This window comes from Fringilla coelebs (genome assembly GCF_963513975.1).
Source record: "Fringilla coelebs genome assembly, chromosome: 3".
NCBI classification, from domain to species: domain Eukaryota; kingdom Metazoa; phylum Chordata; class Aves; order Passeriformes; family Fringillidae; genus Fringilla; species Fringilla coelebs.
The window spans coordinates 42,816,442-42,830,287 of NC_140030.1; positions in this window are offsets into that span (position 1 = coordinate 42,816,442).

Below are 13,846 nucleotides of genomic sequence, written 5' to 3' on the forward strand. Positions count from 1 at the left end.
AAAAGCTGTTGATTGTCTTTTTCCATATATATCAATGTTGTCCTTTGATGTAATGAGGGTTATAATCTGGTTATATGACTCTGTAGAGGTTTTCCTATTTACCTCCTCAGCTAGGTGCTACATCCAAACCTTTTTGTCTGACAATAAACTCACTATTTTTATTAAAAAAAAAAAATCTGGATATTCAACTATTAAAAAAAGTCTTTATCATTCTACCAAGAGAAAATGGATGATGAACATTTCCTTCAGTTGAAACCGAAGACCTGCAATTAAATATGATAAATATGAGTTTGCTTTCAATGACTATGAATTTTTTTTTTAAAATGACTGCCATCCAGAATCCTTGAACATGTAGATGCAGCTTGTTCAAATACTTTTCCATGATCTTGTGCCAATGTTGTGAGTTTCAAATCAGGTTCTTTTTTTTTTTCTTTTTATTTTTTTCCCCTGTGTGCTTATAGGTTTTTAAAATTAGCACTTCTGCACTTCTCTCCTTTTTCTCTTTAATAATTTGCCAGGTCTAGTGGTCTACATGTCAACAACTGGACCTGTTTATTTCCCAGGAAGAGATGGAAAAAACTAATAGGCGTTGGAAAGTCTCCTCTTCTCTTCTTTGCCTGAGGCAGATAGATTGTAGTATACGAAAAACTTGATGGTGGCAAATTCACAAAAATTATTTGAAATTAAGAAACCCCTCCATATTCCAAATGTGTATGTACAATTTTTGTAACATACAGGCATTTATATTTACAAGTAAAGATGTTCTCTGGGATGGTTTTCATTCAGTGTATTCTTAAAATGTCTAAAGAATAACCAAAACAAATAGTTAAAAACAGGAATCAATAGCTCCAGATTTTTATTTAGGAAAAAAAAAACATAGATTACAGTCCTACTATTTTCTTATGGATGTTTTTTTCTCATATCCTAGAGATAGTGAAAATACTATGACAATCCAAAAAAATTGAAGTAAGCTAGGAGAAAAGGCTGTCAGTTACTCGGACACATATAGCACAGAAACTACTTTCTGCCTCTGATATAGTCTTGAGATTTTCTGGAAAGTTACAGAGGATGTATTGTCACTGAACTAATTCAATTATCACTGTCTTACATATTTACAATTCCATGTGCTGTGTTGTAAAACACACTATACTATCTTTGTTCCAAGGACATATCGTGCCTATGATGTTATTTTACTGCCAATGGTATTGGAAACCTTGAATTATGACTCATGTACCCTATTGTGTCATATGTAGACAATATAGATATCTACTGAAGCAGAAATTTTCTATACCATAAACATGCATATACAAAAGTATTATAAAAATTGAGTTATCAAATTATCTGGGTTCCTGATACAATAATTTTATGGACTGACGTAAAAAGAGAAAGAGGTTCTGAAAGACCAACTAACAGACATCACACAAGGTATTTACTTAAGAATTTCTGCTCATAGATAGTTCTTAAATAATGTTCTTATATCCAGGGAAATTATCCATGATACACTGTTTGATATTTTCCTGGAATAACTTTCCTTTTTGCAGTAAAAACATTTTATTTCAAATAGGAACCAATACTTTTAAAAAACAATTAGTATGCTCAAAATGCTCAATGATTACTATGGAGCTAATACTTAATCAAGAGAGTTCCACCACTATTTAGCTATGCATTTTTACAGCTATTACTTTCTCTTTGAAAACAGAGGAAGCTACTGAAAACTAATAGTTTTCATACTTTTGTTACTCTACCAAAGAAGAGCTTCCTAAAAGGCCTCAGCAGCTACTTTAATAGATTTCGTAGATAGGCTCTCCTAATTTTGGCCAAAACCTTTTAATGTCCTTGTGTTGCATCTATATAGAACAGCACCTTAAGAACAAAGCGATGTTTTTTTTTTAATTTAGTCTCTATTCTGAGTGATATACTAGAGTCTCTCCCTTTGTCATTGAAAAAATAAATTCCTTTTTGATGTTGTTAGGAGGCATGGGTGTTGTTTTGATCTTATTCTTTGATTCAATAGTTGCCACTACTTCTGTGGCAGTATCTCTACTATCATTTCTCTCTGACACATTAAGGGAAATCATTCCTCCCCCAACATTATGTGAAATCTTCTTAATGACTATGAACTCATTAAAACAATTTTGATTTTAGCAAGCCAATTTGCAATCCTCACCAGAGGAATTTTTTTTTATAACCATCCCAAATAACTACCATAATATCAATCCATTTGTATACCCGTGAAAGATTTGCCAGCTCACTAATGCCAGTGACTAGTAATAGACAATCTATTTTGCACAAAAATTATCTTTCAGTGACCTCTGTCCTTCTGGATTTTTAGAACTTTTTTTTAATATTTTCCTCCCAAAATCAAATTGTTCAGGTAATTCAGGCAGCAGAATTGAACTAGACAAAAATAAAACTGGAATATTTTTCATAGGGAAGATGAGCTGTATTAATTTTTAAAAATTGCTTTTAATGTCTCTGTGTCATATGTAATGAATAAAAGTGTCTTCCTGCATTATGGTGCTAATAAAAATATTTTGATATGGCAATCAGTACCTGAATGTGAAACATTGGCATTGGGGAAATTAAAAGAGAGTATGAATTTTTAGTATTTTCTATTCTACTATTCGTTTAATTGATTTAGTAATAGTTATTCTTTTTCTTTATAATTTCATCCTTAATGTTACTTCCTTTTTCTCCTCTTTCATGTGACACACTGTAGGAAAATAAATATGCTAAGTGATGTCCCGTGACTAATATGTGTGGAACTTAAAGGAAGAGCAACTGTTCTCCAGAAGCCTCTAAAGCAAACAGAAGTGGAATCTAATGCAAAGCATTTTAGTCTTGTAGTGACAAGTGTTCTCATTTGATGATTCATTATGTAAAGCCTCTATTGAGTGGACTCATCAAAACATTTTGAAAGACATCTAAACACATTAAGATTTGAAAACACAAACAGAATCATAACCACTTGGTCTGTTTGCTGCTCAGGAAAGCAATTAATTGGTTGGTTGTTTTGTTTTTTTTTTTTTTTGTAAACAGTTCATGGGTATTTCTGTTGCCTAAATACTGTTATCCATATAAATTTTGAGAATTCCCTACTGGATGAGAGACTACACAAACTGTATTTTAGAGTACAGCTCAATTTTCTTACATAAGAAATGTCAGAATGCAAAACAGAAATTAGAAGAAGCAAAAAGTAACATTTGACACAATGGGAAGGTATACTGAATACTGAGCAGGAAAAGTTGTTCAGTTCTAGCTTGCATTCTAACATTTTTTTTAATCTTTTATAACTCTAAACAATTTCAAATTAGTGATTAATGATATGTCTGAGGTCCCCTTAATCTAGTCTCAATAAACTGTCCCATTATGAAGCTGCCTGTAATATCTCAAAGCATCTTGCTTTTTGTGGCACAATATAGTCATTTCTGCAGAACAGAACTTATGTGCTCCAGGTCATCAGGAGCAGCAGAATTTATTTTATAAGCTTGAATCTGGAGTAAGGGTCCTTCACATGTTCCCTATTTATATAATTTCCATCAAGTATGAACAGAAAATCATTAAGAAATAGCAGAAAAATATTCAAGTACCCATAGCAGCCAAACCTTAAAGTTTATAGCAAAGGGAGATCCACTGGGAGATGATGGCATCATACAATACTTTCTTAAAGCAAAATCTGACACTGTTTACCTATTATTCTCATTTTTAAGGCAAACTCTGTAGTCCAAATTTAATATTTTAATGCCAAGAATTATTTTTTCTTTTTTGATTTTTAACTTAAATTTTGAAATTGTGCCAGCAGTTTCCTTAATACTGACTCTTTTAGTGAAAGCAAACCCACATGCACACATAAGCTTTGTGTAACCCACAAAGCATCTATCAGAATGGTCAATTCAGGGTGTTGATGGGCTGGCACAGAGGTCAGTGACCACGCATATCATTGGCTTCAAAGAGAATGACATATGAAGATTATGGCTATGGTTATGGCTAGCTCAGAGACAGTAGCTTAACACATTCATACTTCCAGTTCCACATGATTATTGCAAAAAAACATAAGATCAAGCTCTATTCTTAACTTTTTCCTGTATACAGTTTGGTATTTAGTAAATAAATTTTTCTTTACAATTTAAATCTTATGCACTATTTTCTGTACAATAAAAATTTTAGAATATGAGCTACTTATAGAATAAAAAGAGAATTTTAAATCTACTCAATCAGGATGAATGAGTGATCTTTATTTCTACCTAAAAATATATTTTGTTATTTTTAAACATTAATTTTTAGTAAAGGATTTCTCATCTCATTTATGTAGCTTCTGGCAAGTTTCAATTTATTGATTTCAGTTTTCTATTTAATTAAATGACTCTTGATGATTATGTCAACATCCATCAACAGACTTCATCAAAACTATTCTGGTTTTCAATGGTGTCTTATTTTGAGCTAATGCTTGAGTTTTTAAATAAGGAAACTAATCAGGTCTTCATAAGAAAAAAAAAAACTGTTAGTTGATTCAATAATTACAGCTTTCAAAAGAGAATAAATATCATCATAAAATTAGGTATCCTATTGGTAAGTTATGCTGACGATATCCCTAGAGAAACAGCTAAGAGGTGCCAATCAGATTAGCAAAACATTGTGTTTACCTGCTCAGCACTCTGTCTCTTGGGGATTCACAGCATTTACTTGGACACATCAAATGTCAAACTATGCTCTGTGTTGCAACAAATTAGTTTGGTTTTTTTTTTAACTCACTAAAAAATGTTGTTTTGGGCAATTTTTCTTTTTCACTGAGTTCTCATAATTCAAAAATATCTTTGCTATCATGTGATCCTAGGTAACATGCTCTAGAGGGCCCTGCTTGAGCAGGGAAGTTGGACTACATGACTTCCAGTGGTCCATTCAAACCTTCCCAATTCTGCAATTCTGTGAAATTCTGTACACGGTTTGGGTTGTTACATCATTAAAGACACAGAAAATAAGTGGGGTTAAAATTTATAAAATCCTTGTTACTTTGGACTGTTCAACTTCTAGTTTAAGATAATAAACAGGGGAAAAAGTTCCATATTTTGGTCTCTAGTTCCCCTAAAAATAGGCAATATCAGGAACACGTGGGATGAAAATTACAAGAAAGAAAGCATAGATAGCTAAGGAGAAAAGAAATAAATAACAAAACCTGATGGGAAGCATTAAAATAACTTTATAAATATATTTTTATTGATTTAGAAAGGCCTACAGTAAGATTTCAAACATAAATCACTCAAAAGGATGAACATTGAAAATCTGACAGTAAAACAGATTAATGATTAGGAATTACAGGCCTAATATTCTAAATTTGTTTGTCCAGCTTCACTTTAAAAAGCAAACTAAATAGATTTGCATCCTTTCTTCACGAGATCTGGGAGGAAAAAAAACCACAAGTGAGATTTCCCTTCTTCTTCCTAATTACTTCTTCTGTCTCTTTCCCTCAGCTATGGCCTTTTCTTTGTTTTGTATTTGTTTCAATTTTTTTTCTGTATACAGAATGCAACCTTATCTGCAAAAAACACCATGTGAAAATGACTGAACTATATGTATATTTACAACAATACTTTTCAAAGATCCATGCTTTTATTACTTCTGAGATGGAAGCTAAAGGGCCTTGAAATTCTTCTCCAAAAGTATAATTTTACTTGTTAGCTCTAAAATATACTGGGCGGTAAGGCAGTTTTAAACCTTTTAGTCTTAGTGACTATGAATATTGACCAAAAGACAATTACTTTTTGATACCTAGTAGCTTGTAGGCATTTTTATATTACATATGATTTTTTTTAATGGAGAACCAGTTTGTTCCTTCAGATTTAAGATAGAATGAGTCAAATTTTAGCAATTAATATTAAGAAATAAGGTTTGATTTCTTGCATAATATGGCAATAATTTGAATGCAATAGAGTTGTTAGAGATTCTTTCTCAATACTGAATATAATGGAAAATGTAAAAATGATAGACCAAATTGGGTGTTAGGCAATTAATGCAAATGATAGATCAATAAGAATAAAGTTCTGCTCTGTGTCTACCTTCTGCAGCAAAATGTGCAAGAGGGAGACTCCTCCAAGCTAAAAAGAAATACAAAGGCTTCATAGCAAAGCAAAAAAAAAAAAATATAATGCTTTAGCTGTGCCATGAACTCTAGTGAGCTATTTGTCAACCCTGTAAAGAAGTTTGAGAATGCTCAAAAGCTTTGTGATCATCAAAGAAAAATATAAGGATTTTTGAGTTATGTTCTTCCGCATGCTAAAACCATGTTTTAGTGCAGTAATTGAAAAGACATGCATTTTACCACCTCAGAAATAGTTATTTTCCCTTTTGGCTAAGCACCAACAAAGCTTGGGTCATTCTTATGTATGTGATATCTGGATTGTTCTTATGTATGTGATCAATCCCTATATAATTTCCTAAATCAGACCACCATAATTAAAGTAAAAAATGATAAAAAAAATTCAAGCAAATAAAATCAATGAGTTCCAATATTCCAAATACATTTGCCTAGGTTTCCCATACATCTAACTTAGGGCATAGGTTTGATAAAGAAAACCTATTAGCAAAGTGAAAGGCATTAACCTCTTTTGCCTTTTACTGTGACAGATGAAAATACATTTATCAGGAAGCACTGTCCTCTAAACTCTCATACTTGATGCTCTTGCAATACACACTCCTTCATTAAACTTTACATCTTTCAGCCACACAGCTCATTCTTGAACTTCAGCAAATCCTTGACATAAATCATCAAAAGGATGACACTGTCTGCATTTGCATCAGTCTTTCAAGAAACTCCTTAACAAGAAGACTTTGACTCAGTTTTCAAGCTTTTTTCTAGGTTAACTTATGAAAATGCATAAAGGCTATCACCATGAGACAAGTGAAATGCATAAAACACCAAAATGACCATTAGTACCAGAATTGATGTGTCTTGATATTTTGTAAAAGGATATACCATGTAAAAAGTTAATATTCTGTACAAGTCCTAGAGAAATGTCTGAACAAAGATGAGTACTATATGTTGTCCCACAGAAAATCAGCATTGGGTATTAATCAATGAGATATTCAGTATGGTATTTAAAAAAAATGGGAATAAATTTTTTAATTTGGGCTGTCTTTAAAGCTATTTTAAAGTCATGTTATGCAACTACAAATACAACCATGATATGGCAACCAAAGAAAGACTATCATATGATTTTTGCAAGTGTAGCATTCCATTAGGTCATTAGAGATTTAAATAACTAAGGGGAATTTTACAGACAATGAATTTAGCACCAGAAAAAACATTTGTTGGATATGATATTTGGATATTTTTCCCTCTGTAAGCCTTGTATGTCTTGGTTGTAGGGATCGTCAGTGTATTGTATTTTGGCATTCAAAGACAATACAACTGAAACACAACCAAGGAATTTATTTTGGATGTAACAAAGTATAATTAAAAATGTCAGGAATTTCTAGTTTTGAAAAAAATCAATGCAAAAACATATAGGTTGAATAAAGAACAAAAAGTTTAACTTCATAATATCAATAAACTTTTTAGAAGTGCCTTCCTAAAATTTTCACTTAAAAGATATTCCCCGACATTAAAATGTTTGACTAAACAAAACAATCAAACTTTCTTTGTTAGAAAGTGTCAGTATTAGTCTCTTATATCCTTATTCAGACACCTAAGGAAATAATATAATTTTCATTCATGCTGAGTACTCATTAAATAGGAATAGTCAGAATCAAGTAGTAGATCAGCAAGTTGGAGAACATTAAACTGCTGGTTAGGAATGTTCAGAGCCATTTAAGGTACTTTTGCCATTCAGCTTAATGTAAGGAAAAAATCCCAAACACATAGGATACTAGACTAAGCAGAGAAAAAGTGATCTTTCTTATGAGTTCTATATTTAACATTTATGACCAGGGAAATATTTTTGTTATTGATACAGTGATTGTAAAATGGATCCAGAACCAATGTTTGTGTTTCATTATAAACATGATAGCTAGGTAATATTCACACTCTTAGGTCTAAAGGTTTCTAAAGGCACATTGTTTCATTGCATAAATGACCTGAATGAGTTATGCAACTCAAAAAGAATAGAGGCAGAGTTTTTACAGTTGTGTTACAATCAGAACTAGTTGGTTTGAAAATTAGGAAATAGATGACAATCCATTCCACACCAACTTGGACTTTACACTAACTGTGAAAGTGCATATCTTTGCAGTGGGATGAAAAATATGACAGTTTTTCAAAAACAAGACTGATTGTCAGGAACAAAAGGGAGCCTTTTGAATTTATAACAACTCAACCCTTATATCCACATTTAAAATTTACTTTCTTTACAGCAATCTGTGGCACTGTATTTCCAAGTTTTATCCCTGGTTTCATCACATTTATCATGACTGAAATCATGCTGTTCAGAAAACCATGTTATTCTGCAGAGAATAAGTGATATGTAGTGCGTAGCATAGAAATCTTTTCACCAAATTCCTGGAATTATGAAGTATCCAGGGCAGTTCACAAATACAGTGAGATATTCAACACAGAATTTTTCTGTTGGAAAATAGTAAAAACAATAACTTCTGTTCACAATCTATCTGTCTTAATGACAGGAGAAGACCAAAGCAATTTGTTTCATTGGCCTACTTGTCTTTTCTCCACTTGATATTATTCTTCTGTTTAGTTTCACAGTTAAACTGCTGTTAAAGTTGTTCTACATTATGTAAGTAATTGGAAATAAGAATATTAGTAAGACCAGCAAGGGAGATGTAGAATAATAAAAATAAGGTATTAAAGACTTTAAAGTTGAGGGAAGTGTTTGACTGTCTTCTCATCAAGGTGAGTGTATACCATGGTAATTATGAAAATTCAGCAGAGTATGCTTATAAAACCTACAAGGATCAGAGCAGAAGCAGAACCAAATGTTTTTATGAATATCAATTCCTAAATTGCCTCTGAGAGCTTTTTCAGTTTGTAGACTAGATTGAAATTTTGCCTCTATTTACACCTTTTAAAACTTATTTATTCCAGCAGCCTTCACTATTGTATTCAATACATGAGAAGTGTTAGTGTTGTAACACTCTTTACTGGGAGACATGTTACTGGTAGATATTCTCACTACACTAATTTTGCAAAATTGCGTTTATTTACAATACCTATTTTTGCAGCTTACTGATACAACACACCATCAGGACTGTTATTTTTTTTTAATCTAACTCTAAGCAAAAGCTTAGCATATACTTTTTCTAGGTAGATGGATGCAGAACTATACTGACAAATAGAATAGAATAGAATAGAATAGAATAGAATAGAATAGAATAGAATAGAATAGAATAGAATAGAATAGAACAGAACATTTCTGTTGAAAGGGACCTGCAACAATCATCCAACTGCCTTATCAATTCAGGGCTAATCAGGTCAGCACATGTTGTAAAGGCATTGTTCAAATGCCTCTGAAAACTTTGACAGGCCTGGGCCTGAACCACCTCTCTATGAAAGCCTCTTCCAGGATGTTTGAACACCCTCTTAGTAAAGAAATTATTCCTAATGTGCAGTCTGAACCTCCCCTGACACAGCTTTGAACCATTCCCACGTCTCATCCCTGAATTGTAAGGAGAAATGTTCAGTACCTCCCTCTCTGCTTCCCCTCCTCAGGAAGCTGTAGAACAATGAGATCACCTCCTCTTCCTCCCACAGTGTCCTTGCTGCCCTCCTCTGGTTGCATTCAAGGACTTGAACAGTCTTAAATTGTGAGGTCCAAAACTGCACATTGAAAATGAGACTGCACAGCACTGAATGAAGATGAATGCATAGCTGCTCATGAATAAAAGATAGATTTACACTAACTTTATCTTGCAATTTTTTTCATACAGAATCTTCAGCTATCTCAGGAAAAGTTAATCTATTTAAAAGACTGCCTTCTGTGTTGTAAAATCTATGTAGAACTCAAACCCATCAAACCTGAAGTGGTTGTCCAGGGGCCTCCACTGAGTAGTGGAGGTAGAGATATGTTCCTAGTTGTACCACTCTCCAGCAGTACCATCTCAGGCAGACAGATATCACAGTAAATTATATCTTCTGGAAAAAACAGGTAAAAAGGTCATGCCAGGTGGGAGTGAAGAGAGTGACTTGTGTTTCTCTGTAGTGAAAGCTCTACAATGTCAGCTAGTGGACTTTCAAATATGCAAATATGACTGTCCATGGTGTTGCAACCTATGGTTCTGTTTTATAATGCTCATCTGACTGTGACCCAAGTCCCAGGTTTATGAAGAACAATTGCCTGATTGGAGAGGAGTAATTAGGCTTAACAGTTCTTTACCCTGTGATTGGCACCCACTGGACAGCACAGACAATCATGCAAGTGAGTAGAGCGATTTGTAGACTGTTAGTCTGGCATATCACGATCATTCACCATACCTGCCTGGTATTAGATATTGAGCCACCATGAATTGCATGCAGAGAAAGCATTACAGGTTTTTCATCATCCACAAGAAGCTTTAGTATTCACTGAAAAATTGGTTTGTATTACATACTTCTATTTCAGGGTCATTGAAACTTGTCAGTTCCTATACTCTCACATGCATTGTTCACACATATCTTGTTTCACAAACCCCCCAAAACTTTGTATGGAAAGTAAGGGTTCATCCCACTTATAAAAATCAGTGTTTTCAACTAATGATAGGGAGAAAAAAAAAAAGACTATCTCAAAAGATAAATCAACTCATTATAAAGCACACTTCTGAAAAGCCTTTGGATGATTTAATGTCTGCAGAAGCACCCTCTGATAACATACAAAGGACACTCGAAGAAAAGATTAGAAGTAGGGATTAGAAGTCAAAATGACAACCATCTACATGATACAAGGTGATTAACACCTGGGGAGCACTAGACACTGATGAGTCACAGAATCAGGAAGTTTGTCACCAGCTGTGAATTCTAACACTAGCTACTCTAACAACCTAAATGCTCTCTTTTTCCTCCGATGGGAGTGGGAGAGCACAAGACCATTTGAATATTGGTGATAATACTGTTAGACCAGGTTCCTCAAAACTACTTTTATTAAATTCTAATAAATTGTTCTATAATGAAAAAAATTGCCAGCAAAATATGTGTATATATGTGTATATAAAATCCCTCTTTCAAAAACACACGTGCAGTTAAGATGTAAGTTTCCACTTTGTTTTAGTTTTAGCAAAGTTCAACAATGGCACATCAGGAGTTTCTAATTATCTAAAACATAATATGATGTGTGTTTAGAAAAAAAATTTTATCATACATGTAGTCAATACTTCTGTGACAGCTAACCAAATATAATCTAATATGTTTTTTAAATGAAGACAAAATTTGGAAATTCTAATGAAGTTGCCTGATTGTTATTATATAACCAGACAGAATTGCAACCCATTGGAAAAGCTACCATAAGGAGAAAATAATTATAAAAACTACTGGCAAATTCATCAGTATAAAAGACTGTTCAAATGAATGCTATTGAATTCTTTAACTTCAGCTGCTCCTTGAAAAGATATCACCAACACACTATCACTGCATATCACTGTATGTCAAATCGTGAAAGAAAAAGGGATTTTTAAAACCACAAAAAACACAAGCTTGAAAAGGACAGAAGAAATATATGGTGACTTTTAGTAGAGGGAGACAGAGCAGGTAACATCAGAGCATGGTCCCAGAGAGGCCACAAATCCCTCCTGAAGTCAAGCAGAGCAAGGTTGTGAGTGTGCCCATGTCTGTTTGCGCATTTGTGTGTGTAACCTTCTTGGCCTCTGTGGGAGGTCTGCATGGAACTCATTATTTGCTGCCCTGTTGATATTGATCTGTAGTGTACAGGTCACTGACAGTTAATTATGTGTCTTTGACAAATTAATAAACCACTTTAATCTATTTCAATCCATTCTGAATTAAAGTAATGCTTAGCTAATTCTGGTAAGACTAGAACACTGAGCTAATCAAATTTGTCTGCTGTATTCATTACTGGCAAACAGTCAATGACACAAAATATGCATAACCTACATTCCTTGAAGGGATAAGCTACTTAAAGGGATGAAGTTCAGACAGAAGTTATTTAGCTGTTCTTATTTTACAGAAGGTGTTATAATCTGGGGTTTTGGTTTCAACTCGTGTGCTGAAGAATCTGCTCAATGCTATAGCAAAATGCTAAGTGAGATTCCATCAGCCGAAACAATTTCATAAAGGAAAATATTTTTCAAAGTAGTTCTGAATGCAAATTTTGTTACATCCTAGTACTTTTTTTGGCTTTATGATGAATTTGAATTATTAAGTTAAAATAAATATGTTCTTGGGTATTGGATCACCTCACATTATCAGATGTTTTTTGGGTTCAATGAAATACCACTCACCTTTTTCCTAGAAGAATTTTACAGACACATACATGTAACAGCTGCCACTTAAGTATAAAAACATCTTTGGAATATTTTTGGATTTAATTTATTGAAAGGTTGATCATAACAAGCTGCTTGGTGTCTATATGTATGTAGCTTAGGATACCTATTCAGCTTCAGGAACAGTACAGTTTTTATCTGGGTATCATCTAAAAATACTTTCACATTACAATCCATTAACGTGCTTCTGCAGTATGATTGTCTCTCACTTTAGGAGGTATAAATTTCCATGTGCTGGATCACATTTTCTGTAGGTTAGAATAAAGAAATTTACTACATTTACCATGCAGACTTTAAATTAATAAGAATTTGTATATTGGTCACATTTATTATTTGGTGCACATTCAGGAATTTATCAAAATTTTAATTTTTAATAATTTGATTTGAGTTTTTTGGTGGTGTGGGCTTTTTTTGTTTGTTTTGCTTTGGTTTTTTAAGTACAACTTAAGTACATCTCTCTCCTATATTTTTCAATGATCTGATACACTGCTGAAATGAGTAACACAGGCAGACCCATTAGATATGGAGCAATATCTCCTAATGTGACATTGAATAAAAATTGATCATGCTAGAATCTATCAAATTTGAAACATATGCCTTGTCCTGATCTAAACCAATCTGTATTTTTTTAATAGTCCAGAAAATACATTTCATGAACAAAGGTTTACAGAGGACTAGAATCAGTTTCCCTGTGATGGTTATCAGCAGCTATAACATCAGTAATTTTTGCTATTTTGTGCAAAATTATGATACCACTTGATTTGAGAAAATAAAATAATAAAGATCATAACCACTACACACTAAACCATATAAGACTCACCTGTTCTACTCTGTTTCTACTAATTTGTTTTAAAGTTTCCTGTCTCAAGTGTCTAAGCATTTGTATAAAGGAAACATGGGCTGTTTGTCTGTAGCACAGAACAGAACAAACTCGATGCAGAGGCAACAGTGAACTTGAGGGGAGAGAGGATCTTGCAGTACCTTGCTCTTTCACTGTGTCACCTCCTGCCCCATTGTTCTGCTCACAGGGAAGCTCTGGAGACATCTAAGTTATTAACACTCCCAGGGCTTGCTCTCTAGCCCTGAGCATAGCTGCATGCACTGGCTATATACTGTGGGCTACATTTAAAAGTGCTCTACCATCCATGACAGTTTGCACATGAAAACTGTTGATATGGAAGGATACCTGCTCTGTGCCTTGTTCCCACAGTATCCTTGGAAGAACACTATTTGTCCTGGCCCAAAGATGTGCTGAGGATTGTTCTAACATTCAGAGTAGCCACAATTTTTAAATTTCAGTATTTTTATGCATGACTTGATATTATTTATTTTACTTACATACAGGATTTTTTTACAGCTAAATTCCCTGAAATTATGCTGTTGTTTTCCAGCTCCATAAAAACTCAGGATACTAAAATAAAATGTCACACTT